Source organism: Heptranchias perlo, chromosome 7 (genome assembly GCF_035084215.1).
Source record: "Heptranchias perlo isolate sHepPer1 chromosome 7, sHepPer1.hap1, whole genome shotgun sequence".
NCBI lineage: Eukaryota > Metazoa > Chordata > Chondrichthyes > Hexanchiformes > Hexanchidae > Heptranchias > Heptranchias perlo.
This window is the reverse complement of record NC_090331.1, coordinates 97,645,957-97,663,369: the sequence shown is the minus strand read 5'-3', so window position 1 is coordinate 97,663,369 and position 17,413 is coordinate 97,645,957. Positions and strand designations below refer to the sequence as shown.

At 44.6% G+C, this 17,413-nt stretch overlaps 1 pseudogene; it reads right to left on the bottom strand.

Moving 5' to 3' along the window:
* Positions 1 to 6,665: 6,665 nt before the first annotated feature.
* The window catches only part of LOC137324069 (transcriptional activator protein Pur-alpha-like), a 167,977-nt pseudogene continuing 157,229 nt past the window's right edge, over positions 6,666 to 17,413 (bottom strand).

Here is a 17,413-nt window from a genome sequence, read left to right as displayed (position 1 = left end):
CACCCAGCATCGGACCACTAGGCACCGGACACGACAAAGGCAAACCAAGCCCAGTCGACCCTGCAAAGTCCTCCTCACTAACATCTGGGGACTTGTGCCAAAATTGGGAGAGCTGTCCCACAGACTAGTCAAGCAACAGCCTGATATAACCATACTCACAGAATCATACCTTTCAGGCAATGTCCCAGACGCTTCCATCACCATCCCTGGGTATGTCCTGTCCCACCGGCAGGACAGACCCACCAGAGGTGGTGGCACAGTGATTATACAGTCAGGAGGGAGTTGCCCTGGGAGTCCTCAACATTGACTCTGGACCCCATGAAATCTCATGGCATCAGGTCAAACATGGGCAAGGAAACCTCCTGCTGATTACCACCTACCGTCCTCCCTCAGCTGATGAATCAGTCCTCCTCCAAGTTGAGTACCACTTGGATGAAGCACTGAGGGTAGCAAGGGCACAAAATGTACTCTGGGAGGGGGACTTCAATGTCCATCACTAATAGTGGCTCGGTAGCACCACTACTGACCGAGCTGGCTGAGTCCTGAAGGACATAACTGCCAGACTGGGCCTGCGGCAGGTGGTGAGCGAACCAACACGAGGGAAAAATCTACTTGACCTCGTCCTCACCAATCTACTTGTCGCCAATGCATCTGTCCATGACAGTATTGGTAGGAGTGACCACCACACAGTCCTCGTGGAGACGAAGTCCCGTCTTCGCACTGAGGACACCATCCAATGTGTTTTGTGGCACTGTCACCGTGCTAAATGGGATAGATTCAGAACAGATCTAGCAGCTCAAAACTGGGCATCCATGAGGTGCTGTGGGCCATCAGCAGCAGCAGAATTGTATTCCAGCACAATCTGTAATCTCATGGCCCGGCATATTCCTCACTCTACCATTACCAACAAGCCAGGGGATCAACCCTGGTTCAATGAGGAGTGTAGAAGAGCATGCCAGGAGCAGCACCAGGCGTACCTAAAAATGAGGTGCCAACCTGGTGAAGCTACAACACAGGACTACATGCATGCTAAACAGCGGAAGCAACATGCTATAGACAGAGCTAAGCGATTCCACAACCAATGGATCAGATCAAAGCTCTGCAGTCCTGCCACATCCAGTCGTGAATGGTGGTGGACAATTAAACATCAAACGGGAGGAGGAGGCTCTGTAAACATCCCCATCCTCAATGATGGCGGAGTCCAGCACCTGAGTGCAAAAGACAAGGCTGAAGCATTTGCAACCATCTTCAGCCAGAAGTGCCGAGTGGATGATCCATCTCGGCCTCCTCCCGATATCCCCACCATCACAGAAGCCAGTCTTCAGCCAATTCGATTTACTCCACGTGATATCAAGAAACGGCTGAGTGCACTGGATACAGCAAAGGCTATGGGCCCCGACAACATCCCGGGTGTAGTGCTGAAGACTTGTCCTCCAGAACTAGCTGCGCCGCTAGCCGAACTGTTCCAGTACTTCTACTACACTGGCATCTATCCAACAATGTGGAAAATTGCCCAGGTATGTCCTGTCCACAAAAAGCAGGACAAATCCAATCCGGCCAATTACCGCCCCATCGGTCTACCATCAATCATCAGCAAAGTGATGGAAAGTGTCATCGACAGTGCTATCAAGCGGCACTTACTCACCAATAACCTGCTCACCGATGCTCAGTTTGGGTTCTGCCAGAACCACTCGGCTCCAGACCTCATTACAACCTTGGTCCAAACATGGACAAAAGAGCTGAATTCCAGAGGTGAGGTGAGAGTGACTGCCCTTGACATCAAGGCAGCATTTGACCGAGTGTGGCACAAAGGAGCCCTAATAAAATTGAAGTCAATGGGAATCAGGGGGAAAACTGTCCAGTGGCTGGAGTCATACCTAGCACAAAGGAAGATGGTAGTGGTTGTTGGAGGCCAGTCATCTCAGCCCCAGGACATTGCTCCAGGAGTTCCTCAGGGCAGTGTCCAAGTCCCAACCATCTTTAGCTGCATCATCAATGACCTTCCCTCCTTCATAATGTCAGAAATGGGGATGTTCGCTGATGATTGCACAGTGTTCAGTTCCATTTGCAACCCCTCAGATAATGAAGCAGTCCGAGCCCAGATGCAGCAAGACCTGGACAACATCCAGGCTTGGGCTCATAAGTGGCAAGTAACATTCGCTCCAGACAAGCGCCAGGCAATGACCATCTCCAACAGGAGAGAGTCTAACCACCTCCCTTTGACATTTAACGGCATTACCATTGCCGTACCCTCCACCATCAACATCCTCGGAGTCACCATTGACCAGAAACTTAACTGGACCAGCCACATAAATACTGTGGTGACAAGAGCAGGTCAGAGGCTGGGTATTCTGTGGCGAGTGACTCACCTCCTGACTCCCCAAAGCCTTTCCACCATCTACAAGGCACAAGTCAGGAGTGTGATGGAATATTCTCCACTTGCCTGGATGAGTGCAGCTCCAACAACACTCGAAGGTCGACACCATCCAGGACAAGCAGCCCGCTTGATTGGCACTCCATGCACCACCCTAAACATTCATTCCCTTCACCGCCGGTGCGCCGTGGCTGCAGTGTGTACCATCCACAGGATGCACTGCAGCAACTTGCCAAGGCTTCTTTGACAGCACCTCCCAAACCCCCGACCTCTACCACCTAGAAGGACAAGAGCAGCAGACACATGGGAATAACACCACCTGCATGTTCCCCTCCAAGTCACATACCATCCCGACTAGGAAATATATCACCGTTCGTGCTTCATCGCTCGGTCAAAATCCTGGAACTCCCTTTCGAACAACATTGTGGGAGAACCTTCACCACACGGACTGCAGCGGTTCAAGAAGCTGGCTCACCACCACCTTCTCAAGGGCAATTAGGGATGGGCAATAAATGTGGGCCTTGCCGGCGACGCCCACATCCCATGAATGAATTTTTAAAAAATATTCTATTTTCTCCCTTTTTATCAATTTTATTATTGTCCTTTGTTGGTTTCTAAAACTCTCCCAATCCCCAGGCTTATTACTCTTCTTGGCAACATCGTGGCCTTTTCTTTCAATCTAATATTCTCCTTAACTTTTTTCGTTAGCCACAGGCAGATCACTTTTCCAGTGGAGTTTTTATTTCTCAATGGAATGTATATTTATTGGGAATATTAAAATATTTCTTTAAATGTTTGCCATTGCTTTTCAACTGTCAAACCCTTTAATTTAATTTCCCAATCTACCTTTGGCAACTCACCCCTCATACCCATGTAATTGGCTTTATTTAAGTTTAAGACTCTAGTTTCTGACTTAAGTACATTTCAAGTTCAATGTGAAATTCTTTCATATTATGATCACTCTTCCCCAGGGGTTCTTTTACTGTGAGATTACTAGTTAAACCTGTCTCATTACACAATACAAGATCTAAAATAGCCTATTCCCTGGTTGGTTCCATGATGTATTGCTCTAGGAAACTGTCTCGAATACATTCTATGAACTCGTCCTCCAGACTACCTTTGCCAATTTGATTTGCCCAGTCTATATGAAGATTAAAGTCCCCCACGATTATTGCATTATCTTTGTTTCAAGCTCCTATTATTTTATGATTAATACTCTGTCCAATGGTATAGCTACTATTAGGCGGCCTGTAAACTCCTCCCACCAGTGTTTTCTGCCCCTTGTTATTTCTAATTTCCACCCACACTGATTCTACTTCCTGATCTTCTGAGCCCAGATCCTTTCTCACCACTGTCCTTACGTCATCCTTTATTATTGGGGCTACACCCCCTCCTTTTCCATTCTGCCTGTCTTTTCTAAATGTCTTGTACCCTGGAATATTTAGTTCCCAACCTTGGTCATTTTGTATCCATGTCTCAGTAATTGCTATTAGACCAAACCCATTTATCTCTATTTGTGCCATTAATTCATCTATCTTGTTACGAATGCTCCGTGCATTCAGATAAAGAGCCTTTATTTTTTACTTTTTACCATTTTTTCCTGCTTTGACCTTACTTGTTGCTCTATTATTGGTAAACTCTCTGTCCCTTCCTGCCTCACTCTGCTTACCTTTACCCAAATCACTACACTATTCTATTGTCTTAACTTTTCTCATTAGATTTCTAAATTTCACCTCACCTGACCCCTCCCCCCCCCCCTTTTAGTTTAAAGCCCTGTCTACAGCCCTAGTTATTCGATTCACCAGGACACTGGTCCTAGCCCAGTTTAAGTGGAGACTGTCCCAATGGAACAGCTCCCTCTTTCCCCAGGACTGGTGCCAGTGCCCCATGAATTGAAACCCCTGTCTCTCACACCACTCTGAGCCACGCATGCAACTCTCTGATCTGTTTGACCCTGTGCCAATTTGCACCTGGCTCAGGCAGTAATCCAGAGATTATTACCTTTGAGGTTCTGCTTTTAATTTAGATCCGAGCTCCTCAAACTGTCTCGGCAGAACCTCATTCCTAGTTCTACCTGTGTCATTGGTCCCCACGTGGATCACGACAACTGGATCCTCCCCCTCACGCTCCAAGTTCTTCTCCAGCCGTGAGGAGATGTCCTTAACCCTGGCACCGGGCAGGAAACACAGCCTTCAGGACTCTCGGTCACGGCCGCAGACAACAGTGTCTATCCCCCTGACTATACTATCCCCTAACACTACCACATTCCTTTTCACTCCCCCCACTTGAGTGGCCTCCTGTACACGGTGCTGTGGTCAGTTTGCCCATCCTCCCTGCAGTCCTTGCTCTCATTCACACAGGTAGCAAGTACCTCATACCTGTTGGACAAGGTCAAAGGCTGAGTCTCCTCCATCACTGTATCCTGGGTCCCCATACCTGCCTGACTCGCAGTCACATCCTCCTGTCCCTGAACACTGACCAAATCCTGAGCATGACCTAACCTAAGGGGGTGTGACTGTCTCCTGGATCAAAGTGTCCAGGTAACTCTCCCCCTCCCTGATGCATCGCAATGTCTGCAGCTCAGACTCAGCTCAATGACTCTGAGCCGAAGTTCCTCGAGCTGCAGACACTTCCTGCAGATGTGATTGTCTGGGATCACGATGCTCGCCACAGACTCCCACATGCTGCAGTTACAACACACCACCTGACCGGCCATCGTTGTCGAACCAGAATTTATTTCTATACTTTATGGAGCTTTTAATTTCTCACTATTCTTAGCTTTTTAACTAATTAATTTATCCAGTTAAAGTTATTGATTTAAGTTCTTAGTTAACCCCCTGCTCTAACTTAGAGAGAAGTGTCATCTGCAAACTTTGAAATTATGTCCTGTATACCCAAGTCCAGGTCATTAATATATATCAAAAAGAGCAGTGGTCCTAATACTGACCCCTGGGGAACATCACTGTATACTTCCCTCCAGTCTGAAAAACAACCGTTCACCACTACTCTCTGCTTTCTGCCCCTTGGCCAATTTCGTATCCACACTGCCACTGTCCCTTTAATCCCATGGGCATTAATTTTTCTAACAAGTCTATTATGTGGTACTTTATCAAATGCCTTTTGAAAGTCCATATACACAATATCAACTGCACTACCCTCATCAACCCTCTCTGTTACTTCATCAAAGAACTCAATCAAGTTAGTGAAACACGATTTTCCTTTAACAAATCTGTGCTGACTTCCATTTATCAGCCCATACTTTTCCAAATGCCAATTAATTTTGTCCCGGATTATTGTCTCTAGAAGTTTCCCCACCACTGACATTAGTCTGACTGGCCTGTCATTGTCGGGGTTATCCCTCTCCCCTTTTTTGAATAGGGTTGTAACACTTGCAATCCTCCAGTATTCTGTTTTGTCGATACTGAAAGGCATGTATGATGGCAAGTATACATGCCATTAGCCCCCAAGTGTGACAAGTAGCACAACGGGATCAGCCTGTAAGCACAGGGAGGGCATGATATACATAAAAGTTTTAACATAGACTATATAAAAAAAACTCATGTCAAAACTCTTGTTTTCGACACAGTGCTCCACAGTATCAGTTTCACTACTTGTTAGAAATCAATTTATCCTGGAATCAATATTGTGGCTTCAAACTAGTTTTGCAGAATTTAATAGAAGGAAACTTATGAAAATTGCAGCTATGTTGTATTCCTTGTGTCTTGTATTATACAAGAACATAAGAATTCTTACTAACAAGAAAAGGCCATTAGGTGCAATAAAAACATCCATTTCAAACATCTAAGCTCCCCTACTGACGATCTTGTTTTCAACCTCTCTGGAAACACGTTTGGTCTCCTCTTGAACCCAGTTATACTGTACGCTCCAATGGTTGTGGGGTTGTTGCTTTGCGTATGATTGTACAACGTACATTATACAAGATGGTGAATAACATACTGCAAAAAAATGATGTTACATATATCTCTGTAAAATTAGACACTACGTGGAAGATGTGGGCATGGTATCGGCAAATAGAAACAGATAAACCAGTTAAATTGTTTGTATAATGGGCATGCTTTGCTGTCTAACACAATCAGGGGGTTTGTGCAACTATGAACCTCTCCTCTGTTACTGCTATAAAGGATGTCATTAAGCTTATAGCACACTGCAATTCAACCATTATCCAATATGCACTGCCCTGATTTATCTGACATTATATAGCGATTTTGATCTAAACATGATATTCCATAGCAAATTGCACACTTATTTGGATTTGACTGACTCGTGTTTGTCAAAAGGCCATAATGTTTGTGTAAGGAATTTCCCAGCACAACAGCACCCAAGAGATGTGTTTGTCCAGCATGTGAAACATCAACCCTGGTGCCATTCTTCTCAGCATGACAATTATCACTTCATAAACTCCTGCAAATTAAAATTAAAATGACAGGATTATTCAGTGTTACATTAAAGATTCATTCTGGGAAGTATTATTAAACTCACATCACATTTCCAATTCCCAGTAAATCATATAACCCAGAGTCTGTAACCCGAGTTATCTGAGGCTAATGAATGTTACTAGTTGGCCAAGTCACGAGAATAGCAGTTGGAGCATTCAATCACTGCATGGTGGAGATCTAGATTAAACCAAATTCAGAATCTCCACAAGGTGGCAGTTAAATAAAAAGGACCTCACTCAACGTGCCTTCCTCCAGACTGCCAATGCATTTATCTAAAGCTTAGAAATTACTGTTAGTGAAATTAGTAAACAAACACTTAACGTGTTTGTGTGACCGTCCTCTCTTTGCTATTTAAATTCAGGTTATCCCGCTAAAATACTGGACAGAGAAATATCATACAAGTAAGTGAAGCCTTTATGTGCTGGGATCGTTAACAGCAACTTCTAGATGTAAAATAGAAAAGTCTGTTTCTCCCTCTCTGAAGCAGTGCTGGGAGATTGTGTTCTGTTTTGTACATCATGTGTTGCAACTGGAATATGGCCCACAGGTTTACTGGGGGTCCATCGTCTTACCAACTAGCACTCTCTGTATTTCTGGAAGCCCTTGAATGCTGGAGATAAGCTCATCAGGCAAGAGATTAAGCCTGGAGGATCTCAGTGCTGTTATGGTCTTGTGACACACTGGACTGCTCTCCACACTGGTTAGCACAAGTGCATCAATGGGATTAGACCACCAGCTATTCTGGGAACCCCACCATTACCCCATCCCCACATCCCTCAGACAATTTAGGACAGTGCTGCCTATTCCCCCATGGATTGCCGCTGAACCGTGTAAGACTGTCAGAACAGAAAGAGCAATTACCTTACTCAGAATCAGCTGTCCTGAAAGCTTTTCCTCAATGGTCTGAACTCCTGGAGAACTGCACAATTATAAAGAAATGAGAGGCATGTCAGACTTGATCAAAATGAAAATCGGTATTATTACATCCAATACACAGACAACGGTGCCAAAATGTAAACTTGTGTCTAATTGTGTATAATTTTGCTTTAATAAAAGAAACAATCTCCTAAGAATATAATGGACAAAGTTCATGAGGGCCAACAACCTGCCAATTGTTCGTAGATGAATCACCCCATCTGCAGTTTCTTCATTTCTCTCAATTCTTTCTCTTTACAGAAAGCAATCCAATTATCTCTTAAAACCAATTAAACATTCCTTTCACTGACATTTCCAAGAAACCTATTGTACAACTCAAAAAAGTAGCACTAGCTAATATGGAAAAATAAATTGGATATTGTGATGCAAATCAGATATGTGCGGATATTTTTATGTTCTAACACCCTTGCTGTGGTTAGGAAGCATTTTGTACTCACCGTGTGCCCAGGTAAGGTGTGTTGAGGTCCCTTGATTCTAGGAGTAGTGTTGAAACCAACCCGTTCACTGGGGGTTTAGTGCAGTGCTTTCTATCTGAATCTCAGATCACTGCGGGGTTTAGTGCAGTGCTTTCTATCTGAATCTCAGATCACTGCAGGTTTAGTGCAGTGCTTTCTATCTGAATCTCAGATCACTGCAGGTTTAGTGCAGTGCTTTCTATCTGAATCTCAGATCACTGGGGGTTTAGTGCAGTGCTTTCTATCTGAATCTCAGATCACTAGGGGTTTAGTGCAGTGCTTTCTATCTGAATCTCAGATCACTGCAGGTTTAGTGCAGTGCTTTCTATCTGAATCTCAGATCACTGCAGGTTTAGTGCAGTGCTTTCTATCTGAATCTCAGATCACTGAAGGTTTAGTGCAGTGCTTTCTATCTGAATCTCAGATCACTGCAGGTTTAGTGCAGTGCTTTCTATCTGAATCTCAGATCTCTAGGGGTTTAGTGCAGTGCTTTCTACCTGAATCTCAGATCACAGTGGGTTTAGTGCAGTGCTTTCTATCTGAATCTCAGATCACTGCAGGTTTGGTGCAGTGCTTTCTATCTGAATCTCAGATCACTGGGCGTTTAGTGCAGTGCTTTCTATCTGAATCTCAGATCACTGGGGGTTTAGTGCAGTGCTTTCTATCTGAATCTCAGATCACTGGGGGTTTAGTGCAGTGCTTTCTATCTGAATCTCAGATCACTGGGGGTTTAGTGCAGTGCTTTCTATCTGAATCTCAGATCACTAGGGGTTTAGTGCAGTGCTTTCTATCTGAATCTGAGATCACTAGGGGTTTAGTGCAGTGCTTTCTATCTGAATCTCAGATCACTGGGGGTTTAGTGCAGTGCTTTCTATCTGAATCTCAGATCACTGGGGGTTTAGTGCAGTGCTTTCTATCTGAATCTCAGATCACAGTGAGTTTAGTGCAGTGCTTTCTATCTGAATCTCAGATCACTGGGGGTTTAGTGCAGTGCTTTCTATCTGAATCTCAGTTCACTGGGGGTTTAGTGCAGTGCTTTCTATCTGAATCTCAGATCACTGGGGGTTTAGTGCAGTGCTTTCTATCTGAATCTCAAATCACTGGGGGTTTAGTGCAGTGCTTTCTATCTGAATCTCAGATCACTGGGGGTTTAGTGCAGTGCTTTCTATCTGAATCTCAGATCACTGGGGGTTTAGTGCAGTGCTTTCTATCTGAATCTCAGATCACTGAGGGTTTAGTGCAGTGCTTTCTATCTGAATCTCAGATCACTGGGGGTTTAGTGCAGTGCTTTCTATCTGATTCTCAGATCACTGAGTGATTAGTGCAGTGCTTTCTATCTGAATCTCAGATCACTGGGGGTTTAGTGCAGTGCTTTCTATCTGATTCTCAGATCACTGAGTGATTAGTGCAGTGCTTTCTATCTGAATCTCAGATCACAGTGGGTTTAGTGCAGTGCTTTCTATCTGAATCTCAGATCACTGGGGGTTTAGTGCAGTGCTTTCTATCTGAATCTCAGATCACAGTGGGTTTAGTGCAGTGCTTTCTATCTGAATCTCAGATCACTGGGGGTTTAGTGCAGTGCTTTCTATCTGAATCTCAGATCACTGGGGGTTTAGTGCAGTGCTTTCTATCTGAATCTCAGATCACTGCAGGTTTAGTGCAGTGCTTTCTATCTGAATCTCAGATCACTGGGGGTTTAGTGCAGTGCTTTGTCTCTGAATCTGAGATCACTGGGGGTTCAGTGCAGTGCTTTCTATCTGAATCTCAGATCACTGGGGGTTTAGTGCAGTGCTTTCTATCTGAATCTCAGATCACTGCAGGTTTAGTGCAGTGCTTTCTATCTGAATCTCAGATCACTGAAGGTTTAGTGCAGTGCTTTCTATCTGAATCTCAGATCACTGCAGGTTTAGTGCAGTGCTTTCTATCTGAATCTCAGATCTCTAGGGGTTTAGTGCAGTGCTTTCTACCTGAATCTCAGATCACAGTGGGTTTAGTGCAGTGCTTTCTATCTGAATCTCAGATCACTGCAGGTTTGGTGCAGTGCTTTCTATCTGAATCTCAGATCACTGGGGGTTTAGTGCAGTTCTTTCTATCTGAATCTCAGATCACTGGGGGTTTAGTGCAGTGCTTTCTTTCTGAATCTCAGATCACTGGGGGTTTAGTGCAGTGCTTTCTATCTGAATCTCAGATCACTGGGGGTTTATTGCAGTGCTTTCTATCTGAATCTCAGATCACTAGGGGTTTAGTGCAGTGCTTTCTATCTGAATCTGAGATCACTAGGGGTTTAGTGCAGTGCTTTCTATCTGAATCTCAGATCACTGGGGGTTTAGTGCAGTGCTTTCTATCTGAATCTCAGATCACTGGGGGTTTAGTGCAGTGCTTTCTATCTGAATCTCAGATCACAGTGAGTTTAGTGCAGTGCTTTCTATCTGAATCTCAGATCACTGGGGGTTTAGTGCAGTGCTTTCTATCTGAATCTCAGATCACTGGGGGTTTAGTGCAGTGCTTTCTATCTGAATCTCAGATCACTGGGGGTTTAGTGCAGTGCTTTCTATCTGAATCTCAAATCACTGGGGGTTTAGTGCAGTGCTTTCTATCTGAATCTCAGATCACTGGGGGTTTAGTGCAGTGCTTTCTATCTGAATCTCAGATCACTGGGGGTTTAGTGCAGTGCTTTCTATCTGAATCTCAGATCACTGGGGGTTTAGTGCAGTGCTTTCTATCTGAATCTCAGATCACTGGGGGTTTAGTGCAGTGCTTTCTATCTGATTCTCAGATCACTGAGTGATTAGTGCAGTGCTTTCTATCTGAATCTCAGATCACTGGGGGTTTAGTGCAGTGCTTTCTATCTGATTCTCAGATCACTGAGTGATTAGTGCAGTGCTTTCTATCTGAATCTCAGATCACTGGGGGTTTAGTGCAGTGCTTTCTATCTGAATCTCAGATCACTGGGGGTTTAGTGCAGTGCTTTCTATCTGAATCTCAGATCACAGTGGGTTTAGTGCAGTGCTTTCTATCTGAATCTCAGATCACTGGGGGTTTAGTGCAGTGCTTTCTATCTGAATCTCAGATCACTGGGGGTTTAGTGCAGTGCTTTCTATCTGAATCTCAGATCACTGCAGGTTTAGTGCAGTGCTTTCTATCTGAATCTCAGATCACTGGGGGTTTAGTGCAGTGCTTTCTCTCTGAATCTGAGATCACTGGGGGTTCAGTGCAGTGCTTTCTATCTGAATCACAGATCACTGGGGGTTTAGTGCAGTGCTTTCTATCTGAATCTCAGATCACTGGGGGTTTAGTGCAGTGCTTTCTACCTGAATCTCAGATCACTGCAGGTTTAGTGCAGTGCTTTCTATCTGAATCTCAGATCACAGTGGGTTTAGTGCAGTGCATTCTATCTGAATCTCAGATCACTGGGGGTTTAGTGCAGTGCTTTCTATCTGAATCTACGATCACTGGGGGTTTAGTGCAGTGCTTTCTATCTGAATCTCAGATCACTGGGGGTTTAGTGCAGTGCTTTCTATCTGAATCTCAAATCACTGGGGGTTTAGTGCAGTGATTTCTATCTGAATCTACGATCACTGGGGTTTTAGTGCAGTGCTTTCTATCTGAATCTCAGTTCACTGGGGGTTTAGTGCAGTGCTTTCTATCTGAATCTCAGTTCACTGGGGGTTCAGTGCAGTGCTTTCTATCTGAATCTCAGATCACAGTGGGTTTAGTGCAGTGCTTTCTCTCTTAATCTCAGTTCACTGCAGGTTTGGTGCAGTGCTTTCTATCTGAATCTCAGATCACTGGGGGTTTAGTGCAGTGCTTTCTATCTGAATCTCAGATCACTGGGGGTTTAGTGCAGTGCTTTCTATCTGAATCTCAGATCACTGGGGTTTAGTGCAGTGCTTTCTATCTGAATCTCAGATCACTGGGGGTTTAGTGCAGTGCTTTCTATCTGAATCTCAGATCACTGGGGGTTTAGTGCAGTGCTTTCTATCTGAATCTCAGATCACTGGGGGTTTAGTGCAGTGCTTTCTATCTGAATCTCAAATCACTGGGGGTTTAGTGCAGTGCTTTCTATCTGAATCTCAGATCACTGGGGGTTTAGTGCAGTGCTTTCTATCTGAATCTCAGATCACTGGGGGTTTAGTGCAGTGCTTTCTATCTGAATCTCAGATCACTGGGGGTTTAGTGCAGTGCTTTCTATCTGAATCTCAGATCACTGGGGGTTTAGTGCAGTGCTTTCTATCTGATTCTCAGATCACTGAGTGATTAGTGCAGTGCTTTCTATCTGAATCTCAGATCACTGGGGGTTTAGTGCAGTGCTTTCTATCTGAATCTCAAATCACTGGGGGTTTAGTGCAGTGCTTTCTATCTGAATCTCAGATCACTGGGGGTTTAGTGCAGTGCTTTCTATCTGAATCTCAGATCACTGGGGTTTTAGTGCAGTGCTTTCTATCTGAATCTCAGATCACTGGGGGTTTAGTGCAGTGCTTTCTATCTGAATCTCAGATCACTGGGGGTTTAGTGCAGTGCTTTCTATCTGATTCTCAGATCACTGAGTGATTAGTGCAGTGCTTTCGATCTGAATCTCAGATCACTGGGGGTTTAGTGCAGTGCTTTCTATCTGATTCTCAGATCACTGAGTGATTAGTGCAGTGCCTTCTATCTGAATCTCAGATCACAGTGGGTTTAGTGCAGTGCTTTCTATCTGAATCTCAGATCACTGGGGGTTTAGTGCAGTGCTTTCTTTCTGAATCTCAGATCACAGTGGGTTTAGTGCAGTGCTTTCTATCTGAATCTCAGATCACTGGGGGTTTAGTGCAGTGCTTTCTATCTGAATCTCAGATCACTGCAGGTTTAGTGCAGTGCTTTCTATCTGAATCTCAGATCACTGGGGGTTTAGTGCAGTGCTTTCTCTCTGAATCTGAGATCACTGGGGGTTCAGTGCAGTGCTTTCTATCTGAATCTCAGATCACTGGGGGTTTAGTGCAGTGCTTTCTATCTGAATCTCAGATCACTGCAGGTTTAGTGCAGTGCTTTCTATCTGAATCTCAGATCACAGTTGGTTGAGTGCACTGCTTTCTATCTGAATCTACGATCACTGGGGGTTTAGTGCAGTGCTTTCTATCTGAATCACAGATCACTGGGGGTTTAGTGCAGTGCTTTCTATCTGAATCTCAAATCACTGGGGGTTTAGTGCAGTGATTTCTATCTGAATCTACGATCACTGGGGTTTTAGTGCAGTGCTTTCTATCTGAATCTCAGTTCACTGGGGGTTTAGTGCAGTGCTTTCTATCTGAATCTCAGTTCACTGGGGGTTCAGTGCAGTGCTTTCTATCTGAATCTCAGATCACAGTGGGTTTAGTGCAGTGCTTTCTCTCTTGATCTCAGTTCACTGCAGGTTTGGTGCAGTGCTTTCTATCTGAATCTCAGATCACTGGGGGTTTAGTGCAGTGCTTTCTATCTGAATCTCAGATCACTGGGGGTTTAGTGCAGTGCTTTCTATCTGAATCTCAGATCACTGGGGGTTTAGTGCAGTGCTTTCTATCTGAATCTCAGATCACTGGGGGTTTAGTGCAGTGCTTTCTATCTGAATCTCAGATCACTGGGGGTTTAGTGCAGTGCTTTCTATCTGAATCTCAGATCACTGGGGGTTTAGTGCAGTGCTTTCTATCTGAATCTCAAATCACTGGGGGTTTAGTGCAGTGCTTTCTATCTGAATCTCAGATCACTGGGGGTTTAGTGCAGTGCTTTCTATCTGAATCTCAGATCACTGGGGGTTTAGTGCAGTGCTTTCTATCTGAATCTCAGATCACTGGGGGTTTAGTGCAGTGCTTTCTATCTGAATCTCAGATCACTGGGGGTTTAGTGCAGTGCTTTCTATCTGATTCTCAGATCACTGAGTGATTAGTGCAGTGCTTTCTATCTGAATCTCAGATCACTGGGGGTTTAGTGCAGTGCTTTCTATCTGAATCTCAGATCACTGGGGGTTTAGTGCAGTGCTTTCTATCTGAATCTAAGATCACTGGGGGTTAAGTGCAGTGCTTTCTATCTGAATCTCAGATCACTGGGGGTTTAGTGCAGTGCTTTCTATCTGAATCTCAGATCACTGCAGGTTTAGTGCAGTGCTTTCTATCTGAATCTCAGATCACTGGGGGTTTAGTGCAGTGCTTTCTCTCTGAATCTGAGATCACTGGGGGTTCAGTGCAGTGCTTTCTATCTGAATCTCAGATCACTGGGGGTTTGGTGCAGTACTTTCTATCTGAATCTCAGATCACTGGGGGTTTAGTGCAGTGCTTTCTATCTGAATCTCAGATCACTGCAGGTTTAGTGCAGTGCTTTCTATCTGAATCTCAGATCACAGTGGGTTTAGTGCAGTGCATTCTATCAGAATCTCAGATCACTGGAGGTTTAGTGCAGTGCTTTCTATCTGAATCTACGATCACTGGGGGTTTAGTGCAGTGCTTTCTATCTGAATCTCAGATCACTGGGGGTTTAGTGCAGTGCTTTCTATCTGAATCTCAAATCACTGGGGGTTTAGTGCAGTGATTTCTATCTGAATCTACGATCACTGGGGTTTTAGTGCAGTGCTTTCTATCTGAATCTCAGTTCACTGGGGGTTTAGTGCAGTGCTTTCTATCTGAATCTCAGTTCACTGGGGGTTCAGTGCAGTGCTTTCTATCTGAATCTCAGATCACAGTGGGTTTAGTGCAGTGCTTTCTCTCTTCATCTCAGTTCACTGCAGGTTTGGTGCAGTGCTTTCTATCTGAATCTCAGATCACTGGGGGTTTAGTGCAGTGCTTTCTATCTGAATCTCAGATCACTGGGGGTTTAGTGCAGTGCTTTCTATCTGAATCTCAGATCACTGGGGGTTTAGTGCAGTGCTTTCTATCTGAATCTCAGATCACTGGGGGTTTAGTGCAGTGCTTTCTATCTGAATCTCAGATCACTGGGGGTTTAGTGCAGTGCTTTCTATCTGAATCTCAGATCACTGGGGGTTTAGTGCAGTGCTTTCTATCTGAATCTCAAATCACTGGGGGTTTAGTGCAGTGCTTTCTATCTGAATCTCAGATCACTGGGGGTTTAGTGCAGTGCTTTCTATCTGAATCTCAGATCACTGGGGGTTTAGTGCAGTGCTTTCTATCTGAATCTCAGATCACTGGGGGTTTAGTGCAGTGCTTTCTATCTGAATCTCAGATCACTGGGGGTTTAGTGCAGTGCTTTCTATCTGATTCTCAGATCACTGAGTGATTAGTGCAGTGCTTTCTATCTGAATCTCAGATCACTGGGGGTTTAGTGCAGTGCTTTCTATCTGATTCTCAGATCACTGAGTGATTAGTGCAGTGCTTTCTATCTGAATCTCAGATCACAGTGGGTTTAGTGCAGTGCTTTCTATCTGAATCTCAGATCACTGGGGGTTTAGTGCAGTGCTTTCTATCTGAATCTCAGATCACAGTGGGTTTAGTGCAGTGCTTTCTATCTGAATCTCAGATCACTGGGGGTTTAGTGCAGTGCTTTCTGTCTGAATCTCAGATCACTGGGGGTTTAGTGCAGTGCTTTCTATCTGAATCTCAGATCACTGCAGGTTTAGTGCAGTGCTTTCTATCTGAATCTCAGATCACTGGGGGTTTAGTGCAGTGCTTTCTCTCTGAATCTGAGATCACTGGGGGTTCAGTGCAGTGCTTTCTATCTGAATCTCAGATCACTGGGGGTTTAGTGCAGTGCTTTCTTTCTGAATCTCAGATCACAGTGGGTTTAGTGCAGTGCTTTCTATCTGAATCTCAGATCACTGGGGGTTAAGTGCAGTGCTTTCTATCTGAATCTCAGATCACTGGGGGTTTAGTGCAGTGCTTTCTATCTGAATCTCAGATCACTGCAGGTTTAGTGCAGTGCTTTCTATCTGTATCTCAGATCACTGGGGGTTTAGTGCAGTGCTTTCTCTCTGAATCTGAGATCACTGGGGGTTCAGTGCAGTGCTTTCTATCTGAATCTCAGATCACTGGGGGTTTAGTGCAGTGCTTTCTATCTGAATCTCAGATCACTGCAGGTTTAGTGCAGTGCTTTCTATCTGAATCTCAGATCACAGTGGGTTTAGTGCAGTGCTTTCTATCTGAATCTACGATCACTGGGGGTTTAGTGCAGTGCTTTCTATCTGAATCACAGATCACTGGGGGTTTAGTGCAGTGCTTTCTATCTGAATCTCAAATCATTGGGGGATAGTGCAGTGATTTCTATCTGAATCCACGATCACTGGGGTTTTAGTGCAGTGCTTTCTATCTGAATCTCAGTTCACTGGGGGTTTAGTGCAGTGCTTTCTATCTGAATCTCAGTTCACTGGGGGTTCAGTGCAGTGCTTTCTATCTGAATCTCAGATCACAGTGGGTTCAGTGCAGTGCTTTCTCTCTTAATCTCAGTTCACTGCAGGTTTGGTGCAGTGCTTTCTATCTGAATCTCAGATCACTGGGGGTTTAGTGCAGTGCTTTCTATCTGAATCTCAGATCACTGGGGGTTTAGTGCAGTGCTTTCTATCTGAATCTCAGATCACTGGGGGTTTAGTGCAGTGCTTTCTATCTGAATCTCAGATCACTGGGGGTTTAGTGCAGTGCTTTCTATCTGAATCTCAGATCACTGGGGGTTTAGTGCAGTGCTTTCTATCTGAATCTCAGATCACTGGGGGTTTAGTGCAGTGCTTTCTATCTGAATCTCAAATCACTGGGGGTTTAGTGCAGTGCTTTCTATCTGAATCTCAGATCACTGGGGGTTTAGTGCAGTGCTTTCTATCTGAATCTCAGATCACTGGGGGTTTAGTGCAGTGCTTTCTATCTGAATCTCAGATCACTGGGGGTTTAGTGCAGTGCTTTCTATCTGATTCTCAGATCACTGAGTGATTAGTGCAGTGCTTTCTATCTGAATCTCAGATCACAGTGGGTTTAGTGCAGTGCTTTCTATCTGAATCTCAGATCACTGGGGGTTTAGTGCAGTGCTTTCTATCTGAATCTAAGATCACAGTGGGTTTAGTGCAGTGCTTTCTATCTGAATCTCAGATCACTGGGGGTTAAGTGCAGTGCTTTCTATCTGAATCTCAGATCACTGGGGGTTGAGTGCAGTGCTTTCTATCTGAATCTCAGATCACTGCAGGTTTAGTGCAGTGCTTTCTATCTGAATCTCAGATCACTGGGGGTTTAGTGCAGTGCTTTCTCTCT